We start from the raw sequence: 23,759 nt of genomic DNA, 5'->3' as shown, positions 1-23,759 counted from the left end.
ATCTAAATTGACAATTCTTATTTTTTCTGTAATATTATTTATCCATGTCATTATTCATTATTATCTTATTATAGTCATTTTTTTTATTCATGTGCCCTCATAAATTTTAATCAAAATCTGAAAATGTACTTTCGCCCACTTGTGGCAATCATCTTCTGATGACGTCAGTTAGGCTAGGCGGAAGCATCCGTTAACTCCACCCCCTTCAACTGTCAGTCTGCTGCCAGTTTTATTTCTGAATAAAACACCAACTTTTCTATAGCCAATCAAAGCAGAGTGAAAAACAAAAGCCACGCCCACAATTTTCCTCGCATAATATTCTGCTTCGTCACTCACATATAAGCACAAAAAGTTAATCGCGACTTCAGGTTCACGGGACTTTAAACCCAGCATTGGGGTCAAAAGGAACAAACCCAGCTATTGGGTTGTAATTTAACCAAGGCTGGGTTGTTTCAACCCAAAATGCTGGGTTGTTTTAACCCACTGCTGTGTCAAATATAAAAAATTCTGGGTTAATTTAACCTACAGCTGGGCTCGACCCATCTAAAAATTCTGGGTTATTTAACCTAGCCTTGGGTTAAAAAATTGACAAACCTGGCCATGTGGTTGTAAGTAACCTATGCTGGGTTGTTTTAACCCATTGCTGGGTCAAATATAAACATTTTCTTGAATAATTTAACCCAACAGTTAGTTTTGTCCCTTTTTGGGTTTTTAGAGTGTTAAGAAAAACTAGTTAGTTTAGTGATATTCAACCAGATATCACAAAGTCTGTGAAATAGTCATGCAATATTTTGCCCATTTTTGTGTGTCATTGTCACGTATTTCCACCATTTTACGTGCCCGTGCCACGACTTTCTTTTTCGTGTCAGTTTCACGTATTGGTTACTCAGCTGTTTTTCCTATTTTCTTACCATTGACGCTTAGGTTTGAGGTTAGAACGACTTTCTGTTACATGAAATGACATCCTTACCCAAACCCAACTCTAACCCTAACGTCAGGTGACAATGGTTTAAAAAGCATACAAAAAAATAGTATTTAATACTTAGGGCTCTATCTTACACCCGGCGCAATGCAGCGCAATTCGCGACACAAGTGTCTTTTGCTAGTTTCCACCCTGCGCAATTATAATTTTCACGTTTAGCGCCACGTTGTTTAAATAGCAAATGCATTTGCGCCCCCTTTTGCGCCCATGGGCTTTCTGGTGTGAAAACGAGGTGTGTTCAGGCGCATTGTTGGCGCGTTGCTATTTTGAGGCAACTAAAATAGACTACGCCATTGACCAACAAAAACCTGGTCTAAAGTCTAAAGTCAATGGCGCAATATGTTTTTGTAATTTAAAGAGCGCATTATTAATATGCGCCTAAACGGGACGACAACGCGGGTTTGCTTATCACACACATGAATGCGCAGCAGCACAAAAACACTTTTAAATATTAAAAATTAAAGGATTGAATGTAAAAGATTATTATTGAGTCTCTTGGACATAAATGAGGACCGATTATGAGACGTTAGAAGGCACAAAGAGCTGCTTCACCTGTAGCCTGGTAAGTAAATAAATGCTTTGCTTTAAACAAATGCATCTGTTTTTAAATGTTTTTTTTTTTTTAATGCTACCTAATGGATTTATTGTATATGATGACTCTGTACCTGTGGATATGGTGAGATGAGAAACATTTTTAATTAATGCTTAAAAAAAACTGACGCTGTCCAAGTGCTAAAACGTGCAGAGAGCCGTTTGTAAATTCGTTATCTCCTGTTTGTTACAAATAAAGTATTTTTACAGTACAAACCTTTTCTTACATACTTGTAAATTATTTTTTGATGATATTGGATAGCCATACATTTAAAGCAATTAAAAGCCTGCTTTTTACTTCCATGATTAAAAGAAAACGGGTTTTAAAGGTTTTAATGAAAAAATAACAATTTCAATACTTAGTTTTTCAGTTTACAAAGTCCGTCATTTAAATAGGGATTAGACATAGCGCCAGTGCAACTGGCTTTTAAAGGGAATGAGAGCTGAGACTCTCATTGGTTTATTGCATGTTACGCCCAAAATACTCCCATTAATAATTAAAAAAACAGGAACCAACCCTTTTCGACCATGCGCTTGGCGCAAAAACCATTTTTCTCGTCGTTAAATTAGCAAAAGTGGATTCGGACACGCCCATTTAGACGTTACACTGGGCGCTTTAGACAATGCGCTTAGATCGTTAAAATAGGGCCCTTAAAGTGACATCCTAACAGAAACAACAAATCTAACCCCAAACCGAAGCAACAATGGTTTAAAAAACAGTTGAGTAACCAATACGTGAAACTGACACGAAAAAGAAAATGTGGCACGGGCCCGTAAAGTGGTGGAAATGCGTGACAATGACACGCAAAAATTAGCAAAATATTTCGTGACTATTTCACGGAAATTTGTGAGATCATGTAGTGATATAACTTAAATTGAGGAAAAAAGGGCAGTATCATAATTTTTGCAAATATACAGTGTTTCCTTTAACTGACAAAGTAGCTGGTGGCATTTGGTTGCATTTTTTGCACAGACTTTCAGTGTAAATTTAAGAGATTCGCTTGCTGTGTGACGTGCAATTAAAAATCTGTACCCTGAAGAAAAATCACGTTTCTTCAAGCAAGGATACATTTTCTGCCACTGTATTTTAACATATTTAGAAAAAGACTAACCTCTTCTCTTGGACTCCTTTTTGACATTGAGTTTGACATCTGTTTGAAGTTCTGTCTCTGTTGACATTCTCCTCTGTCTGTAATCTTCTCAATAGCATGGAGATGGTTAACATAGAGAAGTCCTCTGATCTTCTGAGGATAATTTAACACGATGCCAGATTGTTTTAGTCATCTGAGCTTTATGTCCAGCATACAAACAGAAGGAAGTGCTCCAGCCGGTGGGATTGTCTGTATTTGTGCTGATCTCTGAAACTTCTCGCAACTGATCCAATGACATTCACATTATCACGTTATTTATAATCTGCATCCAAACCATTTGGCTGTGACACTGTGAAGAGAGACAGAAATAGCAAAGATGTTTAATAGAGATTTTACAAATGTTGCTGTTATATACAAGCCTGAGTTTCCCCATGCTGCCTAGCGTGCAAATTTATTCACGCTGCAAGTCTAGCATGGAAACTATGGCCCTTTTTTGCCCCATAAATAGGGAACCAATCACAGAACGGGGAGGGGGCAGCAAGACGATGACGAAGTCTATGCAACGCACCTAAGCAGTTTTGTTATTTGTTATAACACGGCAACAGACGCAAAGTTACTTTTCAACGCAGCCTTAGATAGTGTTCTAAATAGTTTGAACGCAAGTTTATTTTAAAAAAAGAGCAACTTTTGGCGTTAAACAATTTCATATCCAAGAAGGATGTTTGGATATGTCAAGGCATGATAGCCACGGAGTTTTATAGGACCAACCTGCTAGGCATCGTCGTCGACGAAGTCCATTTAACTTATAAATGGTAAGTGGTATTTATTAATATCATATTGACATTATATTAGCGGATTTAAAAGAGGAACTATATTTTATGGCGTAATAGCACTTTTTGGAGTACTTCGACTTGCCTGAAAAGTCCGCTCCCCTTCTCACTCTCATAATGGGAGAGGGAGGGTGTTACTGCGCCGAGTTGAAGTACTCCCAAAAGTGCTATTACGCCATAACATGTAGCTCCTCTTTTAAATCCACTCAGAAAAGCGCTACGTTTTATTTTGTACCACCAAACTTGCTCGTATAACTACTCATCTTAAATAGGAAAAACGTTGATGTGTTCGGTCACTTCTAACTTTATCTCTAAATGGTACCATTGAATGAATGGGGCTAAGCTAAATGCTATCGAAGCGTCGCAGCGCGCTCCAGCGCTTACGTGCACGCACACAGATGATAGAGGGATGTATCAACAATTCTTAGTTAAGGTAATAACATATTTTAATATTGAAAATGAGTAGACTATTCCTTTAAGTAACTTGGTTTAATAGATATTGGATTACTTTTACTTATTATTGTGTTAGATACAGGGTTTGAAATTAACACCCGTCAAATGCTGGTAAAAATCAGCTGTGGCGGTTAACGTTGTTAAGGAGCACCCATTTCATTGCTAAAAACAACGCTACTTTGTGGTTTTGGTATTTTGGTTCGCGTGGTTGATGGTTAAAAGCACATTATTTTCCACATACCGTACATTTTTGTAGCTCTAGATTTTACTCTCTTTCTGAAATGCACGGATTTGAAAAGCTCTGTGTCCCTGATTGGCTAGCTAATCTGTACGTTGTGATTGGCCTGAATACCTCTGACATCAGAAGGAAATGTGATGCTCCTTACCATGTTTAAAAGATTCGCTCACAATGCAATGCTACTGTAACAGGAGTTAACTTACAGGCTGTAAGTCCGAAGTGGGAGAAATTATAATAATTTCGGCCTTGTCTATAGACCTTTTGTGAGGTGACGTCACAGTTACATGATAGTATTGCTCTTATAAGTACTTCAGCGATTCATACTGTAAAAATAATTGATTTACCAATAAAGAACAATACATATACATTACATACATGCACACATATTAGTAGCCAAGCCATTTAAACTTTTAATTTATTTAAAAAATAAACGTAAATTGGTGTTACGTGTTATGTTTAAAAAAATAAACGTAACAACAAAGGAAATGTAAAATCAGGAATCGGACCATTGGTGCTCTTTAAATCCCTGGCCAATTTGCAAGTAGCTTTATGACTTCTTCTCCAGTAATGTGCTTGATACTGTATTTATAAGCATTGCGCAGAAACAACATCTCTCAGACAAGGATGAAACACGAAGGGGGAGAAGATGGCAGGATGACAGAATTGTTTAAATTTTGTTCGATTTTATAATAAATAATAATAAAATGTTTAATAAATGTTGACAAAATAAAGATGTGACATTAATCTGGTTATTTTCTTTCTTATTTGGCTAGTAGAAATTCTGAATGACCAGTAACTTAAAAATGTCTGGTAAGTGTCTGGTAAGTTTCAAACCCTGGTTATAAACATATACTCTCATAAATAAAGGTACAAAAGTAGTTACCCTTTCAAAAAGGTACACCTTTGTACCCAAAGAGTGCATATTAGTACTTCAAAGGTACATATTGGTAGTTCAAAGATACATATTTGTACTTAAATGGTACATGTTATGACCTCTTTTAAAGGGTAGTGCCCCAGTGACAGCTTTGTACCTTTATTTTTGACAGTGTACAAACATTATTTGCATCAAGTGGTTTATTATTATATTAAGTGTGGTTTGACCATCACGCATGAGCAACGTTAGATTATATTAAACAACATCATCCTACAACTTTGAAAACTAAGATGAAGAACATTTATATCTTCCAATGCCCTGCAGTCATACATCATTAATAAACAACCTTTAATTTGCAAATGATTCATGATGATTACTGAAGTTGTAGACAGTTAAAGACAAACCTCATCTGTATCCCATCATCTGACATTCAGACTGATCAGATTCTCCATGTCCATCATTTATGTGTCATAACAGAAAACGTTTGTGTTGTCAAGTAACGTGATTGTGATTATCACAGTGCCAGCCGTACGTCATTGTGTTAGACACAGGAACGGTTTAACGTGATGAATGGTTGCTCTTCAAACCGATGGTAAGTAGGTCACCACGCCGCTCAAGCTGCTCTCTGTTTAAAGAGCTGAAGATCTCCTCTCATCTGGGTCAGAGCTAAAAAATATCACCAGCCTTTGTTGTGCTGCTTTCTAAACTGTCAGTCTAAAGTACAGAAAAGAAGATATATCTGAAAACTTGCTTACACGTAGACTTTGACATGCGTGGCCTTCTCTCTAAAAAGGACATTCTGAAAATGTAACTTGTGCAATGGTGAGAAAATTGCCAAAATTGTTCGGTATTTGGTTCAGAGTTTAACATTTTATTTGGCTTCAGCCAAGAATTTTCCTTTCAGTGCATCCCTACTGATTTAAGCACTGTTTACACTTGGAAATATCCTTGGCAAAAACTGAAAGTCATTACTGCTCTACACCACAATATTTACGGTCTATGTTTTTGTGCTTTATGCCAAGAGCAATATTATTTCTGTTTAAATTTTTCACTATTATTGGATAACAACTGTTCACATTGGGTCTCAGGAAACCAGTGCCACAAAAAAAAAGACAAGCTGGCTTTTATAGTTCTTTTGTAGTATTTATAGTTGTGATTATATGAAAAGTTTGGTTCCAAAACGCGATAAATGCCATTTTGAAAAAAGTGAGTTACTACCAAAATAAGTATTGTACACTGTAAGCCCGGATAAGTTGAGTTTACTTAAAAAAATGAAAATAACCCGTTGCCTTAAAAAAATTTAAGTAATGATTACTTAAAAACTTTAAGTAAAGTTTACTTAAACATATAAGTTGTTCTAACAACAATTTTAAGTTGAATAGACTTAATGCTTTAATTTCTTCCAATATTCCTGCACTCTTAACCTAGCCTGGCTCCGCCCTCCTACGTTCTTCCGCTTAATTTTCATTTCGCTTCAGAACAACGTCTGGGACTGCTCTGTAGAGTTTCGTTTTCTCCGGCAAAAATCTGCAGGTCCAATCAGCGAACAGCGGGGAGTGGCTAAGAACGCAGACGTTGAGGTCGTGCGCCAGACTGAGTGACATACATCACGACCAAACGTCAGCGATTGGTTATGGCAGATTTAGAGTGACTCTGGGCAGATCCAATAGTTTTAAACTACTTAACGGAAGTAACGCTTTGCAATGGAGCATGGCCAGACTCTCCCCACACAGCAGGAGACTCCTATGCGGATCCGCGTTCAAGTCGCCAAACCCGCGTGACTGTCACATTTCATTTTGGAGCCGCACAGAGGATCAGCTCAGCCTCCGGCAGCGCCGTAAATTCTACTGTCAAACAGCGGATCCTGAAAATTAATCTTTGGCAATTTAATCATTGTTTGACTCGGTTCAGACTCACGGTCACACTGCAAGATGCCATGTGACCTAATCAGTGACTAAATGAATGCAGGTGTCAGTCAGAGTGACTGTGTGGTTGGTAAAGATAATCTCTGTTAACAGGGTGATTTAACCAGAGGTGTGTAACGAATTCCATTTACAGTTTTGGGTAACTAGTACTTTTAAAGTGATTTTTAAGGATACATTTACTGAAGTACATTTCTAGTGAAAAAACTGTACTTTTACTTCATTCGGTGGCGTTACTATGATAAGCATACTTGACTTTGGATGCTACATACCATAAACATCTGTCTGTTTGATTATAGGTGCTGTGTTCAACCTGGCAACAGATCGGGCAGCGAGGAGACGTGTAATGGGAGAATTGATTAAATAATAAAAAAACATTTTTGTTGAACAACTTGTCTTTCTCCAGTTATTCATTGTCAGATGTTTTAGCTGTGCATAGTGCAGCATTTCATTGACGTTGTAGCCTAATAGATCAAGTATTTTATGTTTGCATTGACCTGGGCCTATACATCACTAAATTAGGTTTTGACCACAAAAAGAATATTTTTTAACAAAAAACAGAATATGCTATAACTGTCCATAAATGTAAATGGCAATTTTATATTTCCATTGAGTAGTAATTACTTTTGTACATTACATTGATATCTTTTAGTGAAACTTTTCTGTTAGGCCTACCTACAATTTTGTTAGGTTAAAAATACAAGGCAATGCAGATTTAAGGTTCTATATTGCTGCAGTAGCCAGGCCTAGTGATAGTTTTGGTTTTATCCTTTATTTTAGTTTATCCTATTTTATCCTACAGTAAGAACAGAATGGATTTTGAATTTGAAAGTGAGATAAACGGGTCCAAAACGGACCCGGTCCTGATAGCAATAAGCTCCGGGGCGGATCCGTAACGGAACCACTCCAAAGTCAGTAGCTCCGGTCTGCATCCTTTGCGGATCCGTCCCGGAGCTTGAGTCAGACTTTTAATCAGTCAGTTGCGGGTCCGCGGCGAATATATGAATCAATTTGCGCCATGGATGCGGAGCGGATGCAGCGCGAGGCCACGGCGGGTCCGCGATCCGCCTTCATTGCGGATCCGTCACTGCGCGCAAGTGGACGCCGACATGGGTCCGTTTCGCGGGTCCGTTCCGGACATTTTGCTGTGTGGGTCTGTACAAATTAAATGAATGTACGAGAATCTGGTTGCACCAGGCTACTCTTAACCCAGATTAGTTGACATTACTAGAAATTTGTGAGGAAACCTGTTGCATATAACTTAAATTTTTTCACTTTGTTTTACTTTTGATGTTATAAATGGTATAGCAACACAAAATTAATGACTGACTTTAAAGGCGGAGTCCACGATGTTTGAAAAACGCTTTGGAAAAGGAGACGGGCCGACTCTTTGCAAATCAGCAGTAATCAGCAGTAATCAGCCAATCAGCAGTAAGGAGCGTGTCTACTAACCGACATCCTTGCCGGGTTGCAGATTCTATTGGGGTAGGGGCGTGTTTATTAAGGTGATTTCAAATGTCATTGTCAACATTGGCTTTCAAACTAGTGATGTTAGGTTCTTGAACAAATCGTTCTTTTGAGCCGGTTCTCAGGAAGTAACCGGTCGAGCCGGTTCGCAAATCGAACTGAATCGAACTTTAGTTTTGGGCATAGGTTCCGGGTTGATGACGCAGGACGCACAGCCGAAATTGCACGTCGGACTCATAAAGAACCAAACGAAGTTTGTCGATGATTGCCGAGGCGAGGATTGCCGACGACTCTGACGGATGAGTTGCTGACACTGCGTGTGAATCACAGAGGATTTGAACGAGCCTGATGTGCGAAGTTTTTTGTTTTATTAGTTTCTTGATATGCTTGTTTTATTAGAAAGCTTTAGTTATGATATGATTTATTTTGCATGCAAATCATATTGTAGTTGTTTAAGGAAGACCAATGAGTTTAACACACAAGTTTATTTATTATTTATACTTACACATATCCGTAATTATGCATCAGTGTCTTTTAGGAATCTTATTCAAGTTGTAGGTTTGTCAAAATTTTTTTACGATTTATTAATTATTTATGATCCGCGACTTAAACTGTGACCACAAACATTACTAACTTGTGAATGCAAGGCAATAAATCAGCTATGCCTTCACAAAAACAACTTTTTATCTAAATGTTTTAATGTGTTGACACAAACGACTTTATTTGAATGTTTCATTGATACAATAAATGCGTATAGTAATGTCATTTCATGATGACGTCAGGAACCGGTGAATCTGCTTTTTAAACCGGTTCAATGAGCCGAACTGTCCGAAAAGAGCCGGTTCGCGAAAATGAATCGGACTTTGCATCACTATTTCAAACATCGTGGACTCCGCCTTTAAGTCAATCATTGAATAAACGTGATTCTCCACAGAAACACACACAACACAGTGTTTTTGACATACGTTGTCAGTACTGTGGAGAGAAATATAATAAAATTTTCTGAACAGGGTTCATGTATGGAAACACTGATCACCTAAACGGTAACTTCACAAAATTGTAATTTACAACAAAACAACATCAATAATATATGAGCTTGAACCTATATGACATTTTATTAACAACTATTTTAGTAGTGAAAGTTCTTATCAGTTTTTATTCTGTGAAAAAGCAGAAAATAATTAAAATATTCAGGCGCAAAGGATTATGGGTATTCCTCACAACATGAATTAATAATTTTAAATTCATTCATTTTACTTGAATGTTTTAGTTTAATGGATTTTGTAAGCTTAAAGGTTAAATCAACTAAACTTTTTAAGCTTTGGCTTTAAAACAGAAAATATTAGGTGATGTTTACTTGATTGTTTAAGTAAAGACAATATCTGGGTTAACAGTGTATCAGGTCAGTATTAAAAAGTAAATTCTCAATTTTACGCAAAATCCGATATCCGCCGTGTTATCCTGTCATCTTTTCTCTCTTTTGTCCAAAACGCGATAAACGCCACTCCTCCTTTTCTGCAGAATCCAATAAATCTGCTCAACAAATCACAGCGCACCATTCCACGCAATGTAAACAAACAATGGCGGCGCTATGAATACACACAAAATCCTAATTTTCCTCATCTACTTTGTAATTCGTGATCAACAAACAAACAAAAACAAAATAATACTTTAGATTGCATTGATAAAACATGTGGTGGTTTTCTGTGGCGGAGAAGAAACGAAAGCCACTTGGGCACTCTGGCGACGGAGCAATGCGTAGCCTATGTTGCTTGTTCTCACACGACAGCATCAAGCTGCTGTCATGCTAACACATTGACCCCAGGGGATCTTATGAAAAACTTTCCATATTTTACTCAAAGTCAACAAAAATCGAGCAGAACCAAAACATTTTACAGCTGATCGCTGTCAAAAAAGTTCAGCGACGACATCCAAAGGATGACAGCAGCAAGGACAGTGTTCTTAATATAACAAAGTGTTTTGATAAATGCCATTAATGTTTATTTTTTAATAAGTGAATACCACTAATCAACTAAAAGAATATAACATGGCAAAGATGAATGCACATGTATATATTGATTCAATAGATTTATAGCATTTTGAAAAAAACTTGTTATGGTTTTATTGCATTTTGCGATAAAATAAACCGTTTTTAATAATAAACCTTTGAAAATCATGGATGTTATTATAACCTAAAGATGCTATGTGAAAGTTTGTAACAGAAAATAGTGATTTTTATCTTGTCACTTTCTTGGTATAGAAAAAATGTTTTTACCAAAATTAGTCAAAATGGATTTATTGTGGTTTAGAACCAAACTCTTCATATATTACACCCAAAAATAAAAATCAAACAAATGATTTACTCTCCCTTATGTTACTTCAAATCTGTACATCATGGAAGTTGCCCACATGACTTATAAAATATGTGCATAATATATCATATGATAGCCTTGTAAAGGACCAGAATATATTACTTATTCTCACCTCAGCTCACATATACAAATCATTATGCAGCTGTTAAATAAAATATGGCACCATTGTCAATAACATCAAAGTTACATCGCTTTATCTCTTCTACTAAAAAATAAATAAAACAGCCCAGAAAGCCTGTATAGAATTCACATATTTGTATACATCTAAATATTTAATCAAAGAATATCACCATACGCATCCACAGAGGTCTTGATAAAAATCCTGTGGAAGAATTCAGAAATGTAACCTGGAGAATCAAGACCTCCCATAAGAAAGCAACGTGTGACCATAGTGTTTCTTTTTGACTTGGGTTTACTAAATTTAATATTCTAGGTCATGCAAAATTATTAGTGATGCACCGATGTATCGGCCACCGATATTTATCGGCAGATTTTTTATGAATTTGAAACCATCAGCATATCGGCAATAGCACAAGAAAGGCCGATACCGATTGTTTATTAATTAACTGCATAAAGAAATTCATTATATGTAAAAAATGAGTTAAAGGGACACAAGGCAGCATTTTTATGTTAAAGGAACACGCCCACATTTTGGGAATTTAGCTTATTCACCGTATCCCCCAGAGTTAGATAAGTCCATACATACCTCTCTCATCTCCGTGCGTGCTGTGACTCTGTCTGGCGCGGCCCCCGCTGGCTTGGCTTGGCACGGAGGCTGGAGGTGGGTGGCTTTAGCTAGCATACTGCTCCCAATAAGTGAGAAAATAACGCGATCATTTTCCTATTTATGTGTTGTGATTTGTATAGTCAAACCGTGTACAAATAACAAGGTGATGTGGGACACAGCGATCTTTTGGCAGTGTACATGCTGGGAACTGTGTTCTCTGGGGGCGAGGCACTGCCGCATGGGCGGAGTGATCTGCTCGCAGCACACGAGAAGCCCCTGGTGAGGAGCAGAGAGTTCGGTCAGAATTGTGCGAATCACTCCGCCCATGCGGCAGTGCTTCGTCTTCAGAGAATATAGTTCTCAGTATGTATACTGTTAAAAGATCGCTGTGTCTCATATCACCTTGTTATTTGTACACGGTTTGACTATACAAATCACAACACATAAATAGGAAAATGATCGCGTTATTTTCTCACTTATTGGGAGCAGTATGCTAGCTAAAGCCACCCACTTCCAGTCTTTGTGCTAAGCTAAGCTAGCGGGGGCTGCGTCAGACAGAGTTACAGCACGCACGGAGATGAGAGAGGTATGTATGGACTTATCTAACTCTGGGGGATACGGTGAATAAGCTAAATTCCCAAAATGTGGGCGTGTTCCTTTAATAAATCATCTTCGTAAGTCGGTATATGGTTAAATGACTCATTACATGACGAATGAAGACCCTCTCGCCCGCCCCTACCGTCTGTAGGAAGAATACCCCACTTGCAAGTTCGCTGTATCCGACCCGGTGTCATTCAGTCTCGTAAGGTCTCAGATATAGAAAGCATTTACTCCCAGACACTAGGGGGAGCTAGTAGAGAAATAATACTCAGACTTGCCTTGTGTCCCTTTGATGTTGTTTATCAAATAAATGCTGAATAGCAAAAACCACCTTTGAAGGTTGTCATGCTGTCTTATTATATTTGTTTTAGCTTAATTTGTGCCTCTCTTATTATGTTGGTCAGTTGAATGTTAAATAGATCTTATCCATGTTCAGTAAAAATAATTTGATGCAAAAATAAACTAGCTATTGGCCAACTGTATTGTATTGTATACAAGCGTTTAATATCGGCATCGGTATCGGCCAGAAATTGTCTGTTTAAATCGGCATCGGTATCGGCCCAAACAAATCCTATCGGTGCATCCCTAAAAATTATTACTGGTATTTTCTAAATAAAAGTTCATCTAAATGCAAAGCTCCTTCCTCCATGTTGTATCAGACAGGCAAAGAGATTCTGGATCAAAGTCAATGCTGTGCGCTTCAGTACTAATGAGATCAAGCTTTACAGTTTCTTCAGCATCACGCTGTTTCCCTACAGGATCTGCTGTTCACTACACATCCTATCTGTCTGTGCTCTTCTGTGCAAGATCTATGGGAAATAAATCAATCTATTTTTAGATCACAAGGAAACCTTTCAGCTCACATGAAATCAGAAAAATATATAACAGACTCATAATGTATGCAAGTGCCTGAAGAAATAGGTCATCATAATATGTATATGATAATGCCTCGGTTTACACTGATTCTCTTCATTTGTAACGAGCTTGTTAGTTTCAGACTTGAAAGTCGCTGCTGTCCACATCTAATTAAAATGATTTAAAGCGGCTATTAGCATTTTTGTTTTGGAACACTGCACATAAAATATTTCTATTACCTAACATATATCACTGAAATAAGTATCTTGAGAAAGCACAAAACACCTTTTTTACAGCCATAGATGGTAAACAACACAACAAAGAGGATCAGAGGAGCATGTGCACTGGAAACAGAACCCTTATCCTTATGCTGCGTCCAAACAACTCGGATTTAGGAAATTATGTCGTGAAATATCCGACAATGCTTCCAGTCAATCACGTGTAACATTTATATGTTTACCACATGATGAGACGCTGTGAGAACTTCGTGCTCTTGTGCCAGTTATGTCAGCAACAGTAACTGGATATTTTAATATTCATGTTCATAAACATTATGCTGTAAACATAGTTTAAAGTTTGTTTGTGGGTCACGTAAGGCTGTAAAGTGGTAACTGCCAACTTGTTTGTTACGTCAAATTACTTCTCTCGGGGTTGATCCAAGTTTAAGGTTGATAAAATCCAACATCCGAGTTGTCTGGAACGCAGAATTAGTGTATCTACCAATCGAGCAATAATAACTTGTTACAAACAGTAACACTATAATTTTCATGTTTTTTGATATACAATGGTATGGTAATTCTATCTTGTAACAAATTTTTTATCAGTGTCAGTAGTACCAATGACATGACCACTTGCTTGGATCAAATTTGGCCACCGTTAATTGCTGCTACCCAAAATTAAAAATTGTCAAATTATATTACATTAATTATTGCTATAGTTTTATTCCCCAGCCCTATGTTGTTACACCAACATAAGCACTTTCTAAGAGTTTAACATTTACGTTGCCACTTTTTTACAATGTACCAACTGATGCATGGTCACACGGTTATTGTTTTAATCCTGAAGAACCCAAGAACAGCAGATCCTGTAGGGAAACAGCGTGATGCTGAAGAAAAGCCCAGAGTGCCACTACTGACCACTGCATAGAGACAACTAGTGGATGAATATTGAATATTGAATTTTGTTGAGCTGCAAACCTACCCAAACAAAACCGTCTTCTCAGCAAACCAGCGGTTGGTAAACTCGTGTATTTTTTGTTCATTTATTTAGTATTAGCTTGCAAAATGCCTAAAAGTATGTTTTATATTTTATTTTTAGGTAAATTAGCGACTCTGAGGGCCAAAAATGACCCTCTGGGTGTATGGGTCAAAAAATGTCGGGTCAAAAATTACCCTTTGGTTCTTTGAGTGACTTTGATGGAGAATGGTGACAGTACTGTATTTGGCTAAAGCCTTGAAATAAATTAATTTGTATAATATATTTTACTAAGTTACCTTAGCAGTACAGGGTCAGAGACTTATAAAATAGTATATCTCTCTGGCATATTTTACAGCTAAGCTGTTATGTTAATATGCATTGTCCTTGCATAAATAAATAAATAAATAATCTTCCAGGGACTATGGCTGCTCCCTTTTCAGGATAGAGAAAGCAACCGAGAAAGATCACTGTAAGACAAATATTGGAGCAACTTGAAGCTGATTATAGTGACTTTGGCCCTGAACTGGACAGCGATAGAGATCTGATGAATTGTTTCAACCGCATGAAAGTGATGGTGGTGAATTTTCTTCCCAAGACAGTGACAGTCTTGTTTCCATTGTCCAAAGTGTTTGTACATTTGAAATCCAGTTCTAACATGCAACAAATAAAGCAAAAACATTGTTAAATGTAGATGTGTGGTTGACTGGTTATATTCCTAAATTTTAAATAGTTTGCATTGACAGTGTTTGTTATTGTGATTCTTTGACATGATACACTTAAAGCCCAATGCGTCAAATTTGGCCCTAATCCTAAATTAGGGAATAAAGGGTTAAAATTGAAAAAGTGGATATGTTAGTGTTCAGTGAACTTATAGCAGTAATTTAATGCACAATTCATAATTTTCCAAAGAAGAAAAGGGTTCTTGGGTTCTTCAGGATTAAAACAATAACCGTGTGACCATGCATCAGTTGGTACATTGTAAAAAAGTGGCAACGTAAATGTTAAAAAGTGCTTATGTTGGTGTAACAACATAGGGCTGGGGAATAAAACTATAACAATAATTAATGTAATATAATTTTTCTCGCTAAATGTGTAATAGAAGTTTGGTGATGTTCAATATGTGCATGCACTATGCAAGTGATGCTGCAAACGCATGTTGCAGCCGGGTTTCGGGTTTCTGAGTGTGGCAAACCAGACAGCGCCATTTGTTCCTGTCCATGTCAATGCACCAAATAAAAAATAATAATTTAAAAACTGAAACCTCATATTAATGAGTTGTCTCTGTAATTATGTAATTATGGTCCTCAAGTATAAATCTGTTAGAATTTTTTTTTTTTATTCATACTATGCATCTAAATGTTTTAGAGATCATTCATGTTTCCACCATGCAATATGACCCACATGAAAATAATGAGGCTATAATGTGATTAAATCCTGGAATCACAGCAAGTGTGAAATATCTCAATATGTTCCTCTTTCACAGGCAGCTGATAATGAATATAACCGCCCATTAGCAGCTTGTCATGCTGCTATAGCCACAACTACTGCTAATCTCCCAGTTCTTTGAGCCAGCATACTTACTTAACACCAAATATGTAATATATGTGACGAAGTGCACATAAAGCCTAATTTAGTGTAGTGACACAGACTATTTCTTATCTTGTTGTGACTTATTTTCCCTTGTATTTTTCCACTTTAATGTATCAAGATAGCTAGCAGAGCGATAAAAACACATTATATGGTTCAGAGGACTCACATTAAAAAACCTTGAGGGAATAGCGGTTCAGATGCTGAATCACTCATAGGGTCATTTAAATAAGTAGACTAACATAATTGTAAGAATTACTTTTGTTGGTGCAATTTATGTTCTTTCAATAATGAATATTGAATATTAATATAATATTTTAAAGTCACTGAGAGCCAATTTTAGCCATTATTCACAACATGATGTACCTTTCATGAGGATTAAATGGCATTTTGTCATTATTAACAGCCTAAAGCTGCGGACCCACTAGACTTTGTCTGACGTTGCTGCGGGAGTCAATATGATCATCAAATGATCTTTTGCTTCGTCCATTTGTGCCTTTCAGTAGAGAGAAAAGTCACGGGGTGACATACCGGTTTTGTACTGTGACAATGCTCCACGTGATATTTCGCAGGTCAGAGGTCAACAGACTTGACCTTTGCTACGCAGCGACCTGCAAAATATCATTGCACAAGCTTGCGTTTCCGGTCTGACGCATTCGCTTACGTATGAATGGAAGTCAATGGGACGAAAAGTCTAGTGTGACCACGGCTTCAGTAAAGTAACCCTTATTACCAGATGTCATGTGGTTAGTGATGCATATCTATGAACACAGCTGGATCATTTGTAAAATACAGTTAACCAGGTTGCTCTGGTTTATCTGTCAAACATTCATTTAATTCTGGTCTTACTCCATAGTTTTCTAAAGGGTAAAACTGCAAATGAATCACAAAAACAATCACCCACAAAGAAGGGGCTGGAGGGCTACGGCGTTCAAAACAGTGTACAAGATGTCAAAAAATATATGTAAATCGAAGGTGCTCTTTGGCAAATAAGCTAAATTTCAAAAATAACAAAAGGAAACCAAGGCACTCTTCTAAATTATAAAACCGCTTTAATAAAGGTGCTAGTTCATAATGGAACTTAAAAATACAACCAACATGTTTCGGCCTACATCTAGGCCTTCATCAGGGCAAAAGGTCATTTATCATTTGATAGTATACACATTTGTAGCGCAGATCTCTTGGTTTTTTGGTCCAGACCATAGACTGTAAAAAAAGATTGACGACGCCCGTTCGCTCTCTTCCATTGGTGAAAAGTGAAGCCGTCAGTGTCCCGATACGGCACTGACAACTTAGGTCTTGAGTCTGCGCAGTAGCGATTTTGGGACCAGTCCTGACTCCTGCGCAGTAGTGGGCAAGGAAGTAAAGCCGCGAAAGCAAGGCCCCGCCATCGCAGAATGCGCATATCACAGCTGTCAATCATGACGTGACACCACCATTTTTATAGCATTAAATAACTAACTAAACACAAACTTATTTTAAGAACAAACACTTGAATTTACATCAGCGTGATAAAAACTACAGTAAAAGACAGAAACCAGCTTCGGAAAAAAGATATTTGAAGTGTAATTAAATTGTTTAGTTGGTCTCAAGTCCCATTGAATAACATGGGGAGGCGGAGTTTATGACCTATCCTTGGACCATTCACTGGAGGGGTGATCGAGACGCTTTGGCTTCACTTTTCAGGGCTTGTGCGGCACGCTTGGTCCAGACCAAAAAATAAAAAAATAAAAAAGTGTTCCTGCTTCGCTAAGTGTTCACATGGCTTTTTTAACAGCGAACTAAACATAAAGGGAGAAGGTCACAACCTGATTGGTCAGCTTTTAGGATGTGTATTTTGCAGAACATCCAAAACAATGCTGTGTGAAAAGCTTTCCATTAATGTATGGTTTGTCAGGATAAGGCAATATTTGGCCAAGATACAACGATTTGAATATCTGAAACTTGAGAGAGTGCAAAAATATTGAAATATTGAAAAAATTGCAGTCCGATGAATTCCATATAAAGCAACGCATATTAATAAAAAGATTTGTTTTAGTGCTCTCTACTCGCTAATGACATTGTTGACTTAATGGGAAAATTGTACACTTTCCATCAACCAAACTTGAATGGGGAAATCCCCCAAGTTTGTAGGCAAGTTACTGGCCAATCTTGATCGCGATTTTGCTGTATCCACTCACAATTTTTTTATATATATATTTACGGTAGGAAATGTACTTAAAATATCTTCATGGAACATGATATTTACCTAATATACTAATGATTTTTGGCCTAAAAGAAAATCGATAACTTTGACCCATGAAATGTATTTTTTGCTTTTTACACAAATATACCCATGCGACTTATGACTGGTTTTGTGGTCCAGGGTCACATATCATGAAATTTTATCTGCAGAAAAATTGCAAAGAGCTTAATGTTTAACCAGGTCAAAGCAGTGCCAGGAGTTCCTCTGTTAGATGCGCAAATGAAAATATAATAAACACTCTTCCTATGTTAACTTACTGTGTGATATTTGGGGGTTGCATATTGTTATCACTTCCTGTTCATTTAGATTGTTATATAGCTTGTTTGGTTCGTGCTGCATTTTCAGCATGACACTTTTTTACTACCACAGAGTATATTGTAAGTCAGTCAATTCTTTTAAGACTTTAAGTCAGTCAGTTCTGCATTAATGCCTGCCGGTCAACAATTCATTGGTATGCATAGCCTCTCTTGAGTTCTTACATCACAGACAATGAATGACTGATAGAAAGAGAAGAAAACAGGCCAATCCTGACTCAAATCCTCACATATATGCCAGATGTTGCTGGCCAAGTTCATAATTCACCCCGGGGGAAGAGCATTAGCATACAAAAGAAACACTAGAATTCAAGTCACCATATGTTTAAAAATGTCAACTCATGATACATGCTGGCTGTGATTTGTGCAAGTAAACACACCTCACATCACTGAGACACTATGGTTTAAAAGGATGCAATGATTTACGAAAATACAGTCAGTCAGATGCAAAATATACAGCGGCGTCACAAGTTCACTCATTAGAGCTGGGTATCGATTCAGATGTTCAAGATCGATTCGATTTCGATTCACAAGCTATCAAATCGATTTGATTTCGATTCTCGATTCAATTTTCGATTCCGGTTCTCTGGTTACTTTTTATACTCTGTTCTCGATTCAACTCAATGAATATAGATTTAATACAAATACTGCTCTGAATCAAAATGTCGTTAAACTCACCGGCCGGTAACCACATAAAATCGGCCAATTTGGGTCTTTGACTGGTCGATCTGTGCATCTAGTAGTGCCACACAGATTTCATTGTAAATGTACATCACAGTCTTACAGTGTAGGTTCTGAGACATAATCATTTCATGACCAAAAGAACGATGACCCAAAAGCTTAATGTTTCCCTTTTCTTGACTGATATTGTTACAAAGCATTCTGATAGTCAAGTTTAAGAAAAGGTTAGACAAGTATATCCAAAAGTTCTAGGAAAACAATATTTTGATTGCTTTGGGTTGAACTTGAACCTGACTGCAAAACCCAAACCTTCCTACACAGATAAAACACAATATATTACACATGCTCTCGGGACTAGTTTCACCTGATGGAAAGGAGACTTTCTGTACAACCAGCATGATCTTACATGGGAGAAGTTGTTTAATCTTTTTTCCTCAAACTCCATGGGACCTGACTTGGACTCCAACTTTACCTCCAATTTAAACTTTTACTGCAACATTCTAACTCATTTTCATTGCAAATAAACACTTGGAAACAGGACATCAAACTCTTTCCTCAGGATTTACTTAAAGGGAGAGTTCACCCAAAAATGAAAATTCTGTCATCATTTACAAACTCTCATGTTGTTACTGTTAATGGACCCTTCCATAGTAGGAAAAATACTATGGAAGTAAATGGGGTCCACGAACTGGGTGAACTATCCCTTGAATTCATGGATCACTTACCCAAAATCTTATTAGCTTTGTCAAGACATTGAGTATGTTTACATGCACAGTCTTTTGCCGATTATACTTAATAAACTGGTAACATGTGGAGTCATGTAAATGCGTAAAACGGTTTTCTTTTATTGAGGAAAGCCCATAAACGGCAGCAAAAACCGATCGGCACAGGTAGTCTTTTGTTCATTCCCTCGATTTCGCGTGGCATGTAAACACCTTAACCTGCTTTCTCGCAGTTTTCTTCATGTGCGCACATTTCTTCGCGTGTGAAGATAAACTACACATGGAAGTAACGGCGTATTCACACGGGGCGTGAGCGTTAACGCTTAACGGAAGGCTTGTCTGAAGCGTGGCCAACAGCCAATCACAGTGGCCGCTACACATGCTCCGTTCTTCCATAAACGTAATTGGCTGGCTCTGTCTAGGTAATTTGCATAAGGCGATCTGATTGGCTGACGCACGCGTTGCCGCTTGAAAAGTTGAGAAATGTTTAACTTCTGCCGTGAGCAACGGCACTGACGCAGAGCCGACGGATCCACAATTCAGTTCGGCAACACATGACGTCACCCATTAAAAGTGAATGGGAAGCTTTAACGCGGACGCCCCGTGTGAATGCGCCGTAAGCGCAAAGCACGAGTCTCCGCTCTACTAAAGCAGTTGGCAGAGAAACTGCAAAAATAAAAGCTGATGTTATATTTACAGGTTCTGCAGACTGTGAAAAGAGATACAACAGTATAGTAGCTTAACCCTTGTGTGGTGTTCATATTTTTGTTACTTAGACGATGTTTGTGGGTCTGCTGGACCCAGAGCATTATTAGTCTCTTAAACCAATGCAGTCATACAAATTTATGTAATATTGTTTTTAGATGTTTACTTTAGCCTGATTGCAAGTAACATAGACAGAATTTATGGTTAATATTTGTCATTTACCACTGGAAGAGGACTATTAATAAACTAAAGTGCCATTCGTTTTTGTGGTAATATGAAACAAAAGAAGACAATTCTATTCTGATCCAGATATTAGGGGGAAAAACATGTTTATCTTAAATAAGTATAAATGAAACAAAGTTTTTCATCACTGTTGATGTTTAATTATTTAAACTTTATGAGATTGTACACATTGTGTCCATCTACACAGCACAGGCCCCAACTGAACAGGTGCCGTATCATAGGACATTATCCACACTGAACACATAACCTGTTCGTGCCAGCCAACACAACACATAAGAAGCATATTTTTACTGCGTAGTTGTGTTGCGTATGCGTTTCTTGCATTTTATACACATATATTGTGTCCATCTTATGTCCACACACATTGCAGTATAATGTGTTGCTATTGGCCACAATTTAGAATGATGAAAATACATGGATAATATTTTACTTTCTCTATTTTTCACTCTCTCTCACACACTCATGCACACACACATCTTTGTGGGACATTTGATCCCCACAACGTGATAAATACCAGGTACACACCCATGGTTTTACAAATGGTAACCAATATACCAAATAACCATGATTACTACACTTTAACTACAATAAAACTATGGATTTTTTTGTAAGGGAGATAATGGTAAAATGTAGAATGGTTCCTGTTGGAGAGAAGGTAAAGTGTTTGGGACAGTAGGTACAGACAAATGTTCATGCATGATATATAACATGTTGTATTCTTGCGCCATTACAGCAAGAGTAGAAGGACAAAACTCTGACATGCATGCATCACATATGTAAGGACATATATACAAACACACTCATGCACTCACATGAGTCCCATATAGGAGAAAAACAGAGTGAAGATACATAGCACATTCATTTTTTACACTCTTTTTAACCCCGGGTCCAGTGGACCCGAACACCACAAATGTAATATAAATGTGTAGGGGGGGGTACACAGTGTACAGTAATTACAAATTTGATTATTTTTATGTTCTTTATAGAAAATGAGCCAAGGCCAAGGAATCTGAGGTTGAAACAACAACTAATTGCATAATTTTTATTTCAGTAAACATTAAAAACGGGTCCCACAGACCCGAACACCACACAAGGGTTAAGACAGATGCCATCGGCTTTTTGAACGACTACTATAGTATAGGCAGTGACATCACTACCTTCGAGAAACCTGAGAAATCTCCAAGTCCCATGTAAACGCAGTTTTCTGCATAGTTTATTGATTTGGATATAAACGCATATAGTTTTCTACAATAAGCTGATTTTTGATAGTTATCCGCTTATTCTGTGCATGTAAACGCACTCAATAACTTTTAATAAATTCTAATATGCACTTGCATGGCCTGATTTGAACACCCAGTTCAGTCAGTAGTACAACTATATAATTAAAACACTTAATCAGAATCAGTTAGTGTTTAATAATAATGAATCAATGAAACAGTTGCATCTTTTCATTCATCACAGTTAGCACATTATGAGGGCTTGGGTAGCCAATTATATAAACAATTTTGAGTTAGATCATTAAATAAAATTTGTCATAAAAATTATTTAATTTGACTTGCATTGGTTCAAAGCAACTTATAGTGGCATGTGTGGTCCCTGGGATCAAACCCATGACCTTTTGTGTTGTCCGTGCAATACTCTAGCACTGAGCAATACAGGAATGCCTGATGTTGAATGTTTAAATGGTTATAAACTGATTTGATAAGCAATGTAAAATGTTATTGCAATTAGTGTAGTTAATTTATTACTTGTATTTATTATTTAATGTTATATGAGCATAAAGCATCACATGGGCATATTGTGGTCTAATTAAATAAGCCTCAGCTGAACCGATGCTCTAAAATGCAATTTCAGATGTAGCTCATTTATTTTCATGAGGTGGGTCTGATAGTAGCCAAGATATCCACATCCCAACCCCCAACCCAGGGTCCAGCTGAATGTTGAATACATATATAGCCAGACATGCAGATTATAGCCATCCCAGATGATCATCTGAGTTTTTTTTTCGCCAGGAATAATTATTATATACAGTGCACGGTTATATGATGAATGAAAATATATGGGTGCCAGCAAGCACCGGCCTCCTACGCTTCTTATTTTGTCTTATTGATTGAAATTTACAACGTTCCTACAACGTTTTCTATACGAATATCTACACAACGCATTTGTTTAAGCGTATAACAAAAAACGTATAGGCTACAGAACGCTGGTAACCCTTCAGCATATGTTTCACTACTTACTATAAAATAACGTTTCCAATTTTTGAATAAATTAAAACTACACATATCTTAATCAACTTAACCTTACTAAAAACGCAAAGTCATTTAATTCCTCCTAAAATACGATGTGGTGTGGAACATGTTAAAGAAAACGAAATACAAATTGGAGACTATGAGGGCAGTGAACTCACAACACATCGGATGCCCAACGTGACAGTTATGTTTAATTAAATCACCGTTGAAATCGAGAGTTTTCCGTGAAATCCGATTAAAATTATCCAGGCCAAATGACTCATGATTCGTTTTAACGTAACTGACAAATGAATCAAATCAGATGTACTTACTCAATATCTGAGGTAAAATCATGAGTCATCTGAGAAACGGTTGAATTTTATATTTAATATCGCGCGCACCTGTAACGGCAAACATCACGTTGCATAGCAACTCACCTTGTTAACGGCCATACATCGATATTACTTCCAGTGTAATGTTATCCCAAGCATGATCGATGTCCCGGTGGCGTTCATGGTCAAATTCAGAGGTAAATCCATAATTTCCCCTCAGTCAGTACACGTGAAGGTGAATTGCAGACTGAAGTGTCAGCGTGTGAAAGTTGCTCAGTTTCAACCTCTGTGCATCAACACGAGTCCACAAACACTCGACACCAGCAGACGATAAACAGAAATGAAATGTTTCTTTTCAGGGCGAATAATCTGAGGCGAGGGGCGGGAGGAGAGAGAGAGAGACCCCCGTGACAAAATGATTCAAATGCACAGAGGATAATGCGGAGATGACTGAAGGGGGATGGGAGGGGATTAAGTGAAATAAAGGGGAATCAGATGCC

At 37.4% G+C, this 23,759-nt stretch overlaps 1 pseudogene; it reads right to left on the bottom strand.

Moving 5' to 3' along the window:
* Nucleotides 1-23,539, bottom strand: part of LOC141350994 (uncharacterized) — an 86,361-nt pseudogene extending 62,822 nt beyond the window's left edge.
* Nucleotides 23,540-23,759: the final 220 nt, after the last annotated feature.

Source organism: Misgurnus anguillicaudatus, chromosome 2 (assembly GCF_027580225.2).
Source record: "Misgurnus anguillicaudatus chromosome 2, ASM2758022v2, whole genome shotgun sequence".
Taxonomy (NCBI): Eukaryota; Metazoa; Chordata; class Actinopteri; order Cypriniformes; family Cobitidae; genus Misgurnus; species Misgurnus anguillicaudatus.
Note: the sequence above shows the minus strand (reverse complement) of the source record. Positions and strands in the feature narration are given on the sequence as shown.